Source organism: Octopus sinensis, unplaced genomic scaffold, assembly GCF_006345805.1.
Source record: "Octopus sinensis unplaced genomic scaffold, ASM634580v1 Contig14465, whole genome shotgun sequence".
Classification (NCBI taxonomy): domain Eukaryota; kingdom Metazoa; phylum Mollusca; class Cephalopoda; order Octopoda; family Octopodidae; genus Octopus; species Octopus sinensis.
In genome coordinates, this window is record NW_021833249.1 from 31013 (window position 1) to 47511 (window position 16499).

Below are 16499 nucleotides of genomic sequence, written 5' to 3' on the forward strand. Positions count from 1 at the left end.
ATTGTACTGTTCGAGGCGGCGAGCTGGCAGAAACATTAGCACACCGGGCGAAATGCTTAGCGGTGTTTCGTCTGCCGCTACGTTCTGAATTCAAATTCCGCCGAGGTCGACTTTGCCTTTCATCCTTTCGGGGTCGATATACGCACTGGGGTCGATATAATCGACTTAATCCGTTTGTCTGTCCTTGTTTGTCCTCTCTGTGTTTAGCCCCTTGTGGGTAGTAAAGAAATTGGTATTTCGTCTGCCGTTACGTTTTGAGTTCAAATTCCGCTGAGGTCGACTTTGTCTTTCATCCTTCCGGGGTTGATAAATTAAGTACCAGTTACGCACTGGGGTCGATGTAATCGACTTAATCCGTTTGTCTGTACTTGTTTGTCCCCTCTATGTTTAGCCCCTTGTGGGCAATAAAGAAATAAGAAACGTTAGCACACCGGGCGAAATACTTAGCGGTAATTCGTCTATCTTTACGTTCTGAGTTCAAATTCCGCCGAGGTAGACTTTGCCTTTCATCCTTTCAGGGTCGATAGATTTAGTACCAGTTGCGTACTGGGGATTGATCTAATCGACTGTTCCCCTCCCCCAAAATTTCGGGCCTTGTGCCTTTAGTAGTAAAGAATATTGTACTGATCTTTAGTTTCATTGGGATTTTTGTTGGAGTTTCATTTCGGTTTTTAGTGTCGGTTGGTTAAGATTGGGTGTCTTTTTTTAAAATTCACACACACACACACAACAACACACACACACACACACACACACACACACACACACACAACACACACACACACACACATATATATATATATATATATATATATATATATATATATATATATATATATGTATGTACTGTTTGTACTGTTTGTACTGTTCACTAACAGATAGTGCCAAGAGTGGGGATGTGTTTGGCATATGCAAACACATACATATGAATGTGTAACATAAACGATAGTTTTTATATCCAGTTGAAAATTGTCGTCTGTTACTCTCAGCCTTCCAATATATATATATATATATATATATATTATATATATATATATTATATATATATATATATATATATATATATATATAGAAGACCTGAGACAAACAAAACCAAAACAGAAAGAACAATTAAAAACCCTTCCCTACATCTCTACACACAACCCACTCAACAATGAGGCCTTCAACACCATACTACAAAGCACAGCCCTACTAAAGGGAGACCCAAAGATGAACCGGATCCTCGAAACACACACCATCATTAAAAGTAAACGGCAACCAAAATCCTTGAAAAGGATTTTAACCCAAGCTACACTGCACTCAACATCAACCACAAAACCAGCAGTTAGAAAATGTGGAAGGCCCAACTGCGGAATCTGTGTCATCTTGAAAGAAGGATTAGAATTTATACTGGAACAAGGCCACCAGTTCACCATTAGAACAAACTTCACCTGCGCATCAGAAAACTTAATTTACGTCATAACATGCGCAGGCTGCAATAGGCAGTATATAGGCCATACAAAAAATAGCTTACGTAACAGAATGGCGGTGCATAAATCACAAATTAGAAACCCTGATTACCGCAAAATACCGGTCAGCGGACACATAGATACATGTGCTGGAAATGTAAATCCGAAATTTACAACTAACCCGCTCTATAAATTCAGTGACAACGCAACCTTCACACAACGCCAAAATAAAGAACTATATTTCATAAAAAAATTTAGACCAAGTTTAAACACCCTGGGCCAAGAATACTAAAACAAAAGATAAGTCCTCCGAAAAGGAGAAGCAAAATTCCACCACGGCCGCTACTTTAAACAGACACTCGCTCTGACGGAAATATGCCTTAGTAAAAAAGGAAAAAAATTCTTTCGTGCAAATCTGACCCTGATACATACGATACAGCTAAGGGTCAGACCCGATTCTGATTGGTCAACAAGTTGATGACGTCTAGCTCTGCTAGAATGGACAGGATACAAACAGGGGACAGTCATTAGTCAGAATATTGATGACGTCCTTTTCTGCTTGACTAGTCACCTAACAAGTACAGACAGGGGGCAGATCTAATGTAGCTATAAGTCGTGATTGGGCAGAATCTGGATGACGTTCCGTTCTGCTTGACTAACGAAGCGACTGGTCAAAACAGGAAACAAACAAGAGGCAGTTATAATGCAGCGATTGGTCAAAATAATGATGACGTCTCGTTCTGCTTGACTAAAGCCACCTAACGAAACGATTGGTCAAAACGTTGATTATAAAACCGAGCACTTCACAAAACCCACTAGAACCACCCAGCGAACATCCACCATGGGTCATCACAATTGCTTAAGGTAAAAATGAATTCCTCGCTCTTTCGGAAACATCAATCTTCTGTATTGACCGCTTTCCACCACTTTGATCTGTTTCTTGTATTGAATACGTATCGCCACCGTGGGCCACTGCATCGAACACTTTGAACATATACTTCAAACTATATATCAACTATACATGAACTATATATCAACTATACATGAACTCTAAGATGTCTGACTCCGTTGTGTATTATAAATGAATTTCTTGTGTTTGACGGCATGAGCTGTCTTTTTTTATATATAACTTTTTTTGATAAGGTTCATTTCAGGAACTGAAACATGTTATAATGTATATATAAAAATTAAAAATTGTATAATACAGCAGCATTTTCGAACTTCATTTTTTACAAATATATATATATATATATATATATATATATATATATATATATATATATATTGGAAGGCTGAGAGTAACAGACGACAATTTTCAACTGGATATAAAAACTATCGTTTATGTTACACATTCATATGTATGTGTTTGCATATGCCAAACCACATCCCCACTCTTGGCACTATTTGTTAGTGAACAGTACAAACTGTGTGTAAAGTATATAATGTATTACTACGCTGGAATGTCGTCGTCCGTATAACAAGTAATGAAAATAAACACGTAAACAATAACAATGGTTTTCATTTGGTTGTCGATCCCATTAGAACCCAACACACACATCACATGGTGGCAGCGGTAAATAAAGAAACGGAAACTGTGCCTTTACAACAAATCTGAAACGCAACGAACCAGGAAATTAACAAACAAAACATCGCTTCGCCTTCGGACAACATAAACAACGAATCCAAGATGGCGACCCCCGTCGCCGTACAGATGAATCTGCATCCGATTATGAATTGGGATTCTGATGATATTTTGGAGGCATTTAAAAAGTTTAAACAGAAAACTCAACTAGCTTTCAAAAGTTTCCTGACAGGCACAACTGACGATGAGAAGGTAAGCTATATCCTTCTGTAGTCAGGTAATAAAGGAATAGACTTATTCAATAGCTGGGATATGTTAGAGTCCGACTGCAATAACCCAGATACACTTCTTGAGAAATTTGAGAGGCACCTAGAGCCCAGGTCAAACCATAGAATTCACAGATACGAATTCCAGGGCCTGAAACAAGCCCCACAAGAAACAATTGACAATTTCCTGTCAAGACTGAAAAATGTTGCAGAGAAATGCAAATTCAAAGACAGGGAGGAGAGAATTGTAGACCAATTAATATGGGGGTGTGCCCACATAGAAGTTCAGAAATCCCTCATAGGTAAGGACGCTCTCCAGTTGGCAGAAGCAGTAGACACTGCAAGAGCATTCGAGGCCACTACCAAACAAATGGCCTCACTAAGCTTACAAACAAGCCCACTAGGTAGCAGTGTAGATACTGTATCTAGGCACAGGACACAAACCCACAAACAAAGAACATGCCGGTACTGTGGTACAGAGCATGAATTTAATAACCGGGAAAAATGTCCTGCATTCGGTACACACTGCAAAGGATGTGGAAAACTGAACCACTGGAAAAAAATGTGTAGGATAACGAAATCCCAGAGATACAAGCCCCAATTTTCAAAGAGGAGCAGAAATAGAAGAGATATACATGCACAACAACAGGAACAAAGCACCTCAGAGGAGGAATTCTTGGCAATCGGCATAATAAATGTGCATGAGATGGGAAAGGACGACCGGAAGAAAGAAGATGAGGCATACACGACGATAAGAATCTAAAAGAAGGCCGGAAGGAAAAGAACAAACATAGACTTAAGGCTGAAGATAGACACTGGGGCCCAGAGTGATATCTTGCCTGTCAGCTTATACAAGATGTTCCCAGAAAATATGACAGAAGAGGATAGGGTCAGAAAAGGAATCCTCACACCAAGTGATGTGATTCCACAACTGGGGAAAACAACGATTAAGGGGACACACAAAAGGAAAACAATCGAGATTCATCTGTACGGCGACGGGGGTCGCCATCTTGGATTCGTTGTTTATGTTGTCCGAAGGCGAAGCGATGTTTTGTTTGTTAATTTCCTGGTTCGTTGCGTTTCAGATTTGTTGTAAAGGCACAGTTTCCGTTTCTTTATTTAAGCTATATGTCACAAGAACAGAAGGCCCATCAATTCTTGGACTCGATACCTGCAGGAGGTTAAATATTGTGTCGGTCAATGCTGAAGTGAAAGCAGCTCCAAGCAGGATTGACAGTGATATGCCTATCAAAGACCGACCACCAATCACAAACAAAAAGGAGATGGAAGGACTAAGCAGAAAGGTCCACCACATTGTAAATGTGACAACCAATAAGCGCATGTACAAAGACATAGAAAAGACAGTTTCTACATGCCGCATCTGCCAAAAGTACAAAACCTCACAACAAAAGGAGGAAATGATATCTAGTGACATCCCAAGAAGGCCATGGCAAACTATTGGAGTAGATCTATTCACAGAGGGCCAAGAATAGTATTTAATAATGGCCTGCTACTACTCCAAATTTCCATTTGTGAGAAAAGTGAAAGACCTGACAGCCAAAACAATCACTACAGTGGCTCGAGGGCTCCTAGCAGAGCAAGGAATACCAGAGCAGATCATATGTGACAAGGGAACCCAGTTCACATCACAAGAATTCAAAAAGCTAGCCGATGAGTATGGGTTCAATATTACAACTTCATCTCCACACTATCCCAAAGGCCATGGGTTTATAGAAAGACAGGTGCAGACAGTGAAGAGAACACTAGTCAAATGCCGAGAGACTAAGGAAGACCCACACCTGGCACTTCTGTCCCTACGAACGACACCACTGAGAGCTGATATGAAATCCCCAGCAGAATTGCTGAATGGCAGAAAGTATAAAACTACCCTGCCAACTAATCCAACCTCCTATTGACCAGGAAGAGACAAGGGCAAAACTAGCAGCCACTCAAGAACAATCACAGAGGTATTACAACAAGCATGCACAATATTTACCTGAGATGCTTGGAGGACAACATGTGCATACTCAAGATCCCATAACTAAAACATGGATCCCAGCACAGGTTGTCAGTGGAGCTGAAACTCCAAGATCGTATATATAGAAACAGAATCTGGTAGGCAGCTGAGACGCAACAGGGCCCACATCCGCCTAACACCAGAGCTGCCGAGGAAAACGTGTACAACACCTGCTGCATTGGTGACAACACCCACAGAATCATCACCCCAACGTGTACCAACCACATATCAGCAGCCCAACAACACATCTCAGACACCGGTGCGAAGCACAAGATCCACCAGATGGAGAAAGAACATTCTGCCACCGGTTCGATACCGTTAAAGAAAAAAAGTATCTAATTCAGCTAGACTACAATCCATGGTGCAAGGGAGACTACTCATAGTTGTCTTCACTGCCAGAAGACCCCTTTTTTTTCTCAAGAAGGGATGTTACACATTCATATGTATGTGTTTGCATATGCCAAACCACATCCACTCTTGGCACTATTTGTTAGTGAACAGTACAAACTGTGTGTAAAGTATATAATGTAGCGTCATATTTTCATTTATTTATTATTTATTGGAACGCTAAGATCTTTGTAGGGCTATTTGAGGGAGGAGGAGTGACTATAGCAGACTGACATGCACTGATCAACTGACAATTTCCAAACCAATTTTATTAATATAGAATACAAGGGTCTGAAAGGGCTACTAGTAACTGAAAAAATTCAGCGATGACATCAATATGGAATTTGGCCTGTACAAGTGTGCAAAAGCTTCATTCAAATGTGGTGAACTGACAGCTAATAATGACGTGACCACAACAGACCGTGAACATAGATCGAAGATTCTAATTAACTTGGGTGTAAGGTAGAAGTTAGGAAAGAGATTCAACACAAGTCAATGAAAGAAAAGAATGGTCCTGAATACTGAGCTGAACTCCCAGAATAGAATTGCGGCTATAAACTTCCTTGCATTACAAGTTGTCCATTCATTAATGTCGTCAATTTGAATCTGAGTGAAATCCAGCATATGGACATAAAGTCCAGGAAACTGCTGACACCCAAAATCAGACGTCCACAGGGTCTATCTTCCATATAAGGAAGGTAGTAGAAACTTAATCCAACTTGAAATGTCCTATAAAACGACCACGATAGGGTTCCAAATGTACATCCTGTAGTGATCCTATACAACGGCGCGCGCTCGCGCACCGTCCATTTGTATTTCGCGCGTGCGGGGTTGGTGCTTTCACCACCGAAGAAGAACCCTTTTGCCTACGTAGCAGTTAGCCGAGGCAAGGGGATCGTATGACGTTGACCACCAGCGTCCATCAAGCAGCGACTTGAGACAGCAGCGACTGAAGGCGACGGTCACGTATATTTTCTCTCCGTCCGAACTTGATTCTAGCAGCACCTTACCAAAAGGCCTTTAACCAAATTGTTGCAGACCCTGTTCCGGACGCCATCTTTGACCAGTGTCGTTTTGCATTTGAACACTTTCTTATTTTACAGCGATAAGGTTCAGCACTGACACATTTATACCAAAGGGATACCAGATAACCACTTATTGTTACTGTTACCACATTAGAGAATAAAGTAGTATATATATCTTTTACGTCTGCGTCTGGTTGTTTCTGACTGGTAGAATTCTGGATTATTAAAGCAACGAATAGTGATTGCTTTCTTGTACCCCGAAAGTACAAGAGAAGATGTTCACTCACACTAAGACCGTTACAGTGGTGACCCCGACGTGATTCTGGTCTAAAACCAGAGATCACTGAACAACAACAAAAAATCCAGTTTTTCTGCGAAGTCGGAACACGATTTAACTCTACGCAGTCATCATCTTTCGACGATTTGTTTCCGGCCACCACAAACAGTTGTAGAAGGAGCCTCTTTCTTATTCTACAGCCACGATGACGAACGCCATCATATCAACGATGCCTTTTCTCCACCTTCGTCATCGCCATCGTCGTCTTTCTACTTCACGTCGTCGTTGTCTTCGTCGCCATCACCACTAAGAACAATGTTGTCTCAAGTCCACTACAGTCGCCTTCCACCACCACCGTCGCTTTTCAACACCGTCGACCAAGATGCGCATAGCAACTCGCGGAACTTTAGCGTGCACGCTGTTTGTGCATATGCACACCAAGGATTAACAGCACCGTCTATCTACGAGATTCTTCTGTTCCAGTTAACCTGTCACAGCATTGAAGCCACAACCGTTACACGATATGTGTCCAATCGGCATCTGCATTTGTGATCTCAACATTCTGTTACAGAACGAACTGCTATTGTGCATCAGGCTATTACAGACTGGTAAATTAACTCCATTGTCTGAAATAGCACTGAGAGACATTTTTCTATGCGCTGTATATTATTTTGCTCGCATTTCGCCTTGTATGTATTTTTGTCGCACACACGTACACACACATAAATGCTATCTCTCACATACATACGTCACACATGCTTTTCTCGCTTGATTATTCCATGCTAAATTTGCCTTTTGTGGACACACCTCATTTCTATAGACCCTAGGGGTCACGTATACATAGAGAGGGTTGTTTGTCCATTATAACGCGCCAGCATGTCATACTTTTGTTCCTGTACGAACGAGGCATATAATCGCTCAACCACTGGCATATTCATTGCTGTTTTTCGGTCTGGCAAGCTCTATTGCATTTCATGCGCCTTTGCTTCGCACGTGTATTGCCTTGTTTTTTTGCAACACGTTTGCGTTAGCTTAATTCTTTTCCCGACTCATAGTATGTCGGATGTTCACATGCGCTGCGCCTATGTATGGGCGTAATTATTTTTCCCTGTTAGACTCCTGTTGGTCACGTAATTAACAGAGAAAATTATCTGTGTCGCGCATCACACCAGCATGCTTGCACTTTTGCCTTTTGTGTTACTAGCGATCTATCTGTCGATTCCATTTCCTCTCCTGCAGCAATTGACTTAACTGCTATTTCGCAGGATCAACTACTTTAGAGAAGTTGGATTTAATTTCGCCTAGGTTCATTAACTGTGAGTTTGCTTTCTCCCGCTCCCTACAGCGGAAGGCTCTATACTTTGTGACGTATCCACTTTCATGCATGCACTTTTGAATTTTGCTCATTTTGAGTATTTTTTCCTTTTGGTGAATTTCTTATGTATGATGTAAAATTTTGCCATTTTTATTATATTGTGTGCTATTTGGTTATCTGGTGTCAACCTTGAGTTTTATAGTCACTACAGGGAATTTTGTGTCGTGCTTACGCACTGGGGTGTAGCTCTGTAGTGATCCTATACAACGGCGCGCGCTCGTGCACCGTCCATTTGTATTTCGCGCGTGCGAGGTTGGTGCTTTCACCACCGGAAGAAGAACCCTTTTGCCTACGTAGCAGTTAGCCGAGGCAAGGGGATCGTATGACGTTGACCACCAGCGTCCATCAAGCAGCGACTTGAGACAGCAGCGACTGAAGGCGACGGTCACGTATATTTTCTCTCCGTCCGAACTTGATTCTAGCAGCACCTTACCAAAAGGCCTTTAACCAAATTGTTGCAGACCACATCTCCCTGTTCCAGACGCCATCTTTGACCAGTGTCGTTTTGCATTTGAACACTTTCTTATTTTACAGCGATAAGGTTCAGCACTGACACATTTATTGTTACTGTTACCACATTAGAGAATAAAGTAGTATATATATCTTTTACGTCTGCGTCTTGTTGTTTCTCACTGGTAGAATTCTGGATTATTACAGTTTTCCAGCTGTATAAGGCCTCTACCACCTTCTATACGTTGTATATATAGTCTTTCTATGTCAGATTTTGGGTGATGCATCCTAGATCCTGTCATTATTTTTCTTGTTTTCCTGTCTATTTTGGTCAGTTCATTTCGTGTCCAGTTAAGGATATTGTAGCTGTAACTTATAACTGGGACAGCTAAAGTGTTGATACCTATTATCTTGTTTTTAGCATTGAGCTCTGTGTTCAGTATTGATCTAACTCGTCTATAATATTCTTTTTTTATTTTCTCTTTCATTTGTGTGTGTTGTGTCTTATCTAGTTCATGGATTCCTAAGTATTTGTAAGTTTGGCTTTGGTCTAATTCTTTTATTTCATTTGCTTCATCTAGTGTGATGTTGTTACTCTTACTAGTTTTCCTCTTTTCATGGTTACTTTGGCGCATTTTCTAATCCAATTTTCATATCTATTTCTTTGGTAAATCCATGAACTGTCTTTAATAGTGTTTCCAGCTGTTTGTCATTTGCAGCGTATAGTTTTAGGTCATCCATATATAAAAGGTGGCTGATCGTTTTGCCTTAACATTTATATCCGCATCCAGTTCTATTTAGCATATCAGATAGAGGTGACAGTGCCAAGCAGAAAAGGAGTGGAGAGAGCGTATCTCCCTGGAATATTCCTCTTCTAATGGGGATGTCTTGGTTTTCATGAGTCCCTCTTTTGTTTGAGGTGTAGGACTGTTTGCCATTTATTCATAGAGTGCTCTATGAATTTTATGATTGTTGGTGCTACTTTGTTAATGGCTAGTGTTTCGAGGATCCATGTGTGGGGGATGCTATCAAACGCCTTTTGTAGTCAATCCAGGCCATACTGAGGCCTTTCTTCTTTCTGTGGCTGTCTTCAGTTATGGCTTTATTAATCATTAGTTGATCTTTACAGCCATATGAGCCTTTGCGGCATCCTTTCTGCTCTTCTGGAACAGTTGTTTTCGTCCAGGTGCTTGTTCAGCCTTGTGATATCACTGCAGTAAATGCCTTGAACATAGTAGGGAGGCAGGTTATTGGTCTGTAGTTTTCTGTTTCATTTGATTTGGGAATTAAGATGGTTTTCCCTTCGTGAGCCATTCAGGCATTGTCTCTGGCTCTGCTAGTACGTTGTTAAAGTTTTCAGCCAGCTTTTTGTGCATTCCTGTTAGATATTTCAACCAGAATGGGGGATCTTGTCATGCCCAGGTGCCTTCCAGTTGCTTAGTCTTTGCAGTGCCTGGGTGACCTCTTCAGTTGTTATGGGGGTCCAAGTTTGTTCAGATGCCGAGTTTGTTATTTTGATACTCCTTTTTTTTTGGTGGTTCGTTCGCCGACCATATTTCTCCCCAGAATTCTTCCAATTCTTCTGCCGTTGGTGCTGCAGTGACTTCTATTTTATTTTTGCCCAGTTCTTGGTAGAACTTTTTGGGGTTGGATTTGAACTTTTTGTTTTCTTCAAAGAAGCGTTGGCGTTTCTCGTACCGGCGGATCCTTTGTGGTTTGGCAAGGATATCTTGCTTCAGCTTTTCTTTTATTTCAGGCAAATCTTTTTCTGTGATGTTATATTTGCGGAGTATTTTTGTTCTCTTTTTGTTGCTCAGTAGCGTTGATTCTTTGCTGATTTCATTAAGAATCGACAGGTCTTTTCTATTTTTTTTTATTTTGCTTTGGATGTTATTTATCCACAGGTTTGTTTGGGTGGGGTGGTACTCCTGTTTGGGCGGGTTGGGTGAGTATCCAGCTTCTTTTGTGGCTGCAGTGGCTGCTGCGTTATTAGGTTATTTAGCTCAGTGATATCACTTTTTTTTTATTCAGTGGCTATCAGTTCAGTGACGGCTAGGTTTATGCTGTTTATAATAGGTGTTGTTATTTTGTTTATTTTGATTCTTGGGAGGTATGGTCGATGGTCCATTGTGAGCTCTGTGGTTTTCAGTTCTTTGATTATTTTATTTATATTATCATAATCATTAGGCTCCCCTTCGTTGTTTACATCGTGTTTGTTGGGAATGTTGCGTTTGTCTTTGTGTTTTACAGTTTCAGTGTTTATATTATTGGGCATTGTTGTGTGGCTTCTATCTACATTTTCCTGGTGTATGTTTTCTTTTAGGTGTTCTATTTCTATTTCTGATATTTTTTTTGTGTTGAGAATGTATCTTCGTACGTTAGCTAATTTATTAGGGTTCATTGCTGTATCCAAGTCTAAATCTCTATTATTTTCCTTCCATATTTTATATGTATGTGTTGTTTTATTTTCATTTTTTGGGTAGAGTACTGCTGTGAAGTATGCGTGTAAGATAGAAATGTATTCCTCACGTGTCCATTTACGTCTTTTGGGTTTTATTTGCGGGACATGAGGTACAACGTCCGGCCCATTATTTTGACGGTCGTCATTTTCGTAGGGTACCGGTCCGTTTATTTCTGTTGTCACATTATTTCGCACGTGTAGTTTTACGTACATTTTTTGTTGTAGGTTTAATGTACGTACCGCTCGATTGTTATTCTTGGGTTGAATAGTATCGGTGGCATTTAATTTCTTCGTAGTTCCTTTGTACATGGTGTTTGGGGTCGGAGATGATCGTGATGTTTCACGCATGTTTACATGTGTTGCGTTAGAGGTGGAGATGATATCGAGTCAAAATACATCATTTCGTTTCGAAAATAGTAATAAATTTCAATTTGTATTACTTACTCGGATACAGTCCAATTCTTTGTTAGTAAAACTTTGGCTCCATAGGATGTCCTTGTTTTCGATGTTTGTGGATAGGTTTCGGAGCTCTGAATTTTCCTTCTTACATCCTAAAAGTCCCCCGGTGTTTATTATTATTATTATTATTATTATTATTATTATTATTATTATTATTATTAATAATCATCATCATCATCATCATCATCATCATCATCATCATTATTATTATTATTATTATTATTATTATTATTATTATTCTTGTTGTTGTTGTTGTTGTTGTTGTTATTATTATTATTATTATTATATTATTGTTATTGTTATTGTTATTGTTATTGTTATTATTATTATTATTATTATTATTATTATTATTATTATTATTAGTATTATTGTTATTATTATTGTTATTGTTATTGTTATTGTTATTGTTATTGTTATTGTTATTGTTATTATTATTTTTTATTATATTATTATTATTATTATTATTATTATTATTATTAATATTAATATTATTATTATTATTATTATGATTATCATTATTATATTATTATTATTATTATTATTAATATTATTATTATTATTATTATTATTATTATTATTAATATTATTATTATTATTATTATTATTATTATTATTATTATTATTATTATATTTTTGACTTTTGCTTTGTATTTGTACAAGTTGATTCCAAGTCTCACCCAGAGACCTCAAGAGACAAAAAGTTGGTGTTATGCCTAAGGTCTCATATATTTGGTTCTAGAGAATGTTTAAGAAAACATAAGAAAATTACAAGTTTGTTTTAAAATTTGAGATTACATAGATATTATTTTACGCAGGATAAGAACACTTCCCATGAACACTATCTTTTCATTTTCTGCCCTTTTGGGGTTTCCTGGTATCTAACCTATGTAGGAATCAGCCCCTACTCTGTAGGCGCAAGAAGACTGCACTTGGAGACAACATGATCAATGGTTTCATTTTGTTGTTGACATACACGACATGTTGGGCTACTGCCGTTCTTTGATGTGTTGGCCTGGTAGCTCCTTGTAGGTATGCACTGATCTTGGGCTGCTATGATAAACCCTTCTGTTTCAGATTTTAAGCCAGAAGACATTAACCGTTGGTGGGTAAGGGCTTTGTCAACATCTGCATTATTCGCTCTCTTTGGGTATTTGCCATTGAGAGGTTTTTCTTGCCATTTGTCAGTAAGAATATCTAAGGCAGCAGTTTTAGCTCGGGTTTTCATACGCTTAGTTTTTCTGTTCTTGTTTCCAGCACGTCTTATTCTGGGATTTGTTGTATTTGGAATTCTCTTAGATATTCTTTTTGGCTATTTTGTTACTGAGTATGATGCTTTCTTGTTTTGGTGCTTTAAGACAAGTTTTAACATCCAGTCATCAGATTATTATTATTATTATTATTATTATTATTATTATTATTATTATTATTATTATTATTATTATTATAGTGGTGTCGACTTTGCCTTTTGAGGTCGATTAATTAAGTACCAGTGAGACACTGGGGTCGATGTAATCGACTAGTCTCCAGCAAAAAAATTTCAGGCCTTGTTCCTTTTAGTAGAAAGGATTATTATTATTGTTGCTGATGTTTCTACTGCTGCTGCTGCTGTTGTTGTTGCTGTTGTTCTTGTTATTGAGATCATTGTGCAACTTTCACCGATGGGAAGAGTCAGTTTTACGATATATATGTATGTATACTACATATGTGGAAAATCAGTGTGTGTTTGTTTGTGGCGTTGTTAGCTAACTCCTCCTACATCGTTTTATTGATTTTGATGAAACTTGACACGTGAGTAGAACTCATGCCTGGAAACCTCGTGACATACGTATCGTGTTGAAAAATCGATAATACGACCTTTATATCCAACTCATATAACTAATTTTTTTAGACACCCAAGGGAAGTAACCCATAGCACCCGTACAAAAAATTTTTTAAACACTCAAGGGAAATAATCTATTTCATTGTTTGTGTTCGATTACTTTGAATATTGATTTTTTTGTGTGTCCTATTTCTAATTTTTGCAGACAATATCACTTTATTTGACACGTGAGTAGAACTAATGTCTGGAAACGTCGTGACATACTAAGATTGTTGAAAAAATTTGATAATAAGGCCCTTCCAATGGATATTTCGACCTACTACATATTACGAATATTTTATTTAAACAACCAAAGGGAAATAGCTCATACCACCTGCAGATTTTAGCGAAGCGATCAATATTTAATTCTCACGATCAGTTGACTTAAATCTGCATTTCACTACTCAGTTTTAAACTGCTAAATATTATTATTGCACTTTCCTTAATGTGAATCTGAAACATTAAAAACTTCATTCGTGCATTTCTATTCATACATACTTTTTTGAATGCCCAGTACACCGATAATTCAGCGTTTTTACAGTTACACTTTTTCCATGACAGTAGATAAATTTTTTATTCTGCAACGTATATGCAGGCATAGCGTGGATTCCATCCTCGATTGCCAAATTTCACTTAACACTTCAACAGCGCTTTTCTCACGGTAAAACAATAGTTTTTTTCTGTGAATGACAGCAGTTATACATTTCCCAGATACCTTTGCTAAGCAGAATAATGTCTTTGCCACTCGCCAACTTCCAACAACCTTTCTCACCAACCTCCGACAATCTTTCTCGCCAAACTCCAAAAACCTCTCCCGCCAATCTCCAACAGTCTCTCCCTCCTCCAACTGACAGATTTTGTACTTTTTCGTGACGGAAAATACAGCTTTTGTGGCAGTTATCTCGAAATTGCTTTTTTATATCAGAGTAAGAAGATGTTTCAATAGAACACCTTTACCCCCGGGGAATTACCTGGTACACCAGCTAGTAATATATATATTATATATATATATATATATATTATATATATATATATATATATATTATATTATATATATATATATTATATATGTGTGTGTGTGTGTGTTGTGTGTGTGTGTGTGTGTGTGTGTGTGTGTGTGTGTGTGTGTGTATATATATATAATATATATATATATATATATATGTATATATTTATATATTTATATATATATATATATATATATATATATATATACGCACGCGCGCGCACACACACACACACACACATTTCTTTTTTCTGGCACTCCGTCGGTTACAACGACTAGAGTTCGAGTTGATGAAGTAACCCGCTCGTGAAAATTAACATGCAAGTGGCTGAGCACTCCACAGACACGTGTACCCTTAACGTAGTTCTCAGGGAGATTCAGCGTGACACAGAATGTAACAAAGCTGCCCTTTGGATTACACGCACTACTCATTTTTGCCAGCTGAGTGGACTGGAGCAGCGTGACATAAAGTGTATTGCACAAGGACACAACGCATCGCCGGGAATCGAACTCGGATCTTTGTGGTTATTGTCACTGCATGTCGAAATCTTTAAAAAGAAATTTTAATGTATCATGTAGATGTAATTTTTGACGCTGAATCCGAATTCGTTATTTATTTATTCTGGAAAAAATTTTGCGTTCAAAATTTGATAATTTTCAGAATTTTCAGCCAATCAGAAAACAGCGCGTTCGCCGCCTCTTCCATGATGTTACAGTAGCGAGAAAGTGGGGTAGGGGCATGTCAAAACATTAAACTAGCTCCAGTAAACAGTTTAAAACATTAAATGATTCACGAGCAAATTAAATATTTAAAAGATACGAGCAAACCAACAGGAGTTGCTAGAAATAACAGTCAAAACATTAAAATATATACGAGCAAAGTAAAAAGTGAAAAGCATTAAAACATTCGCGAATAAATTAAATATTTAAAAGCTACGTGTAAACCAGGAGGAGTTGCTAGAAATAATAGTCAAAACATTGCTTAAAACACATTTATTAGTTTTAAAAAATTCAAGAACGGAAGTTTGCAATACATTCTAGGATTTTATAAAATAAATTATTTTTCATATATCTCCTTCTCCACATAAATTCACAGTCAACCATGGAACGGTGTGTCCCACACCGGCGTTTGTTTCCACGCTTTAAAGATGCCTAGGTACTCTCAATTTGTTGAGCGTGAGTCCCATGTTTTGAGTTTATAAATTCAATGCTATGGTTCACAGTTTTATGTTTGAAATCATAGCCCACGATTTCTAGGATACGTTTATTTCTGGTATGAGATTTAGCTGCTATGTCTTGTAGGTAGAACGACTACGTAGAAGTTTCCTTTATTAACTTAATAAATTCAAATGTTTTTCTCCCCAGTACAAATACTGTGAGCATTGTTCTCTACTGCAGAACAAATTATGTCATCCATATTTGCAGATCCACATTTATCAACTTGGCTGCCAACAAAGCATCACACCCTCTTTCTCTCTCTCTCCTCTCCTACTCTCTCCCTTCTCTCTTATCATTCACTCACACTCACTTATACTCAGACTCATATTTCTTCTCCCACTTACTCACTCATTCATTCACTCCTTACTCATTTCATTCTTTTTCTCTTTTTCAAAGAATCTCTTCCCCACTTCCTCTGTCTCTCTAATTTTGTTCTTGCTCTCTCATTCATAGACTCTGTTACTGACTTCCTCATTACTTTCCCTCTTCTCTGTGTGTGTGCGTGCGCGTGTATTTGTGTGTGTGTGTGCGCGCGCGCGCGTACATGTGTGTGTGGATGTGTGTGTGTGTGTTTGTATGTGTGTGTGTGTGCATGTCAACATGCACATGCATGTACATGACGGTTACAAACAAAGATTAAATGGTGAGAAGGAGAGTATATATCTTCATT

The 16499-nt window shown here is 38.3% G+C and overlaps 1 long non-coding RNA gene across 1 annotated transcript; it reads right to left on the reverse strand.

The window, feature by feature from the left end:
- Positions 1-1614: 1614 nt before the first annotated feature.
- Positions 1615-15871, reverse strand: LOC118761504. Its single transcript, XR_004997431.1, has 3 exons — positions 15706-15871; positions 14145-14151; positions 1615-1624 (listed from the first exon to the last, which is right to left on the reverse strand). It is a non-coding gene; the product is annotated as an uncharacterized LOC118761504 (long non-coding RNA).
- Between the last annotated feature and the right edge of the window lie 628 nt (positions 15872-16499).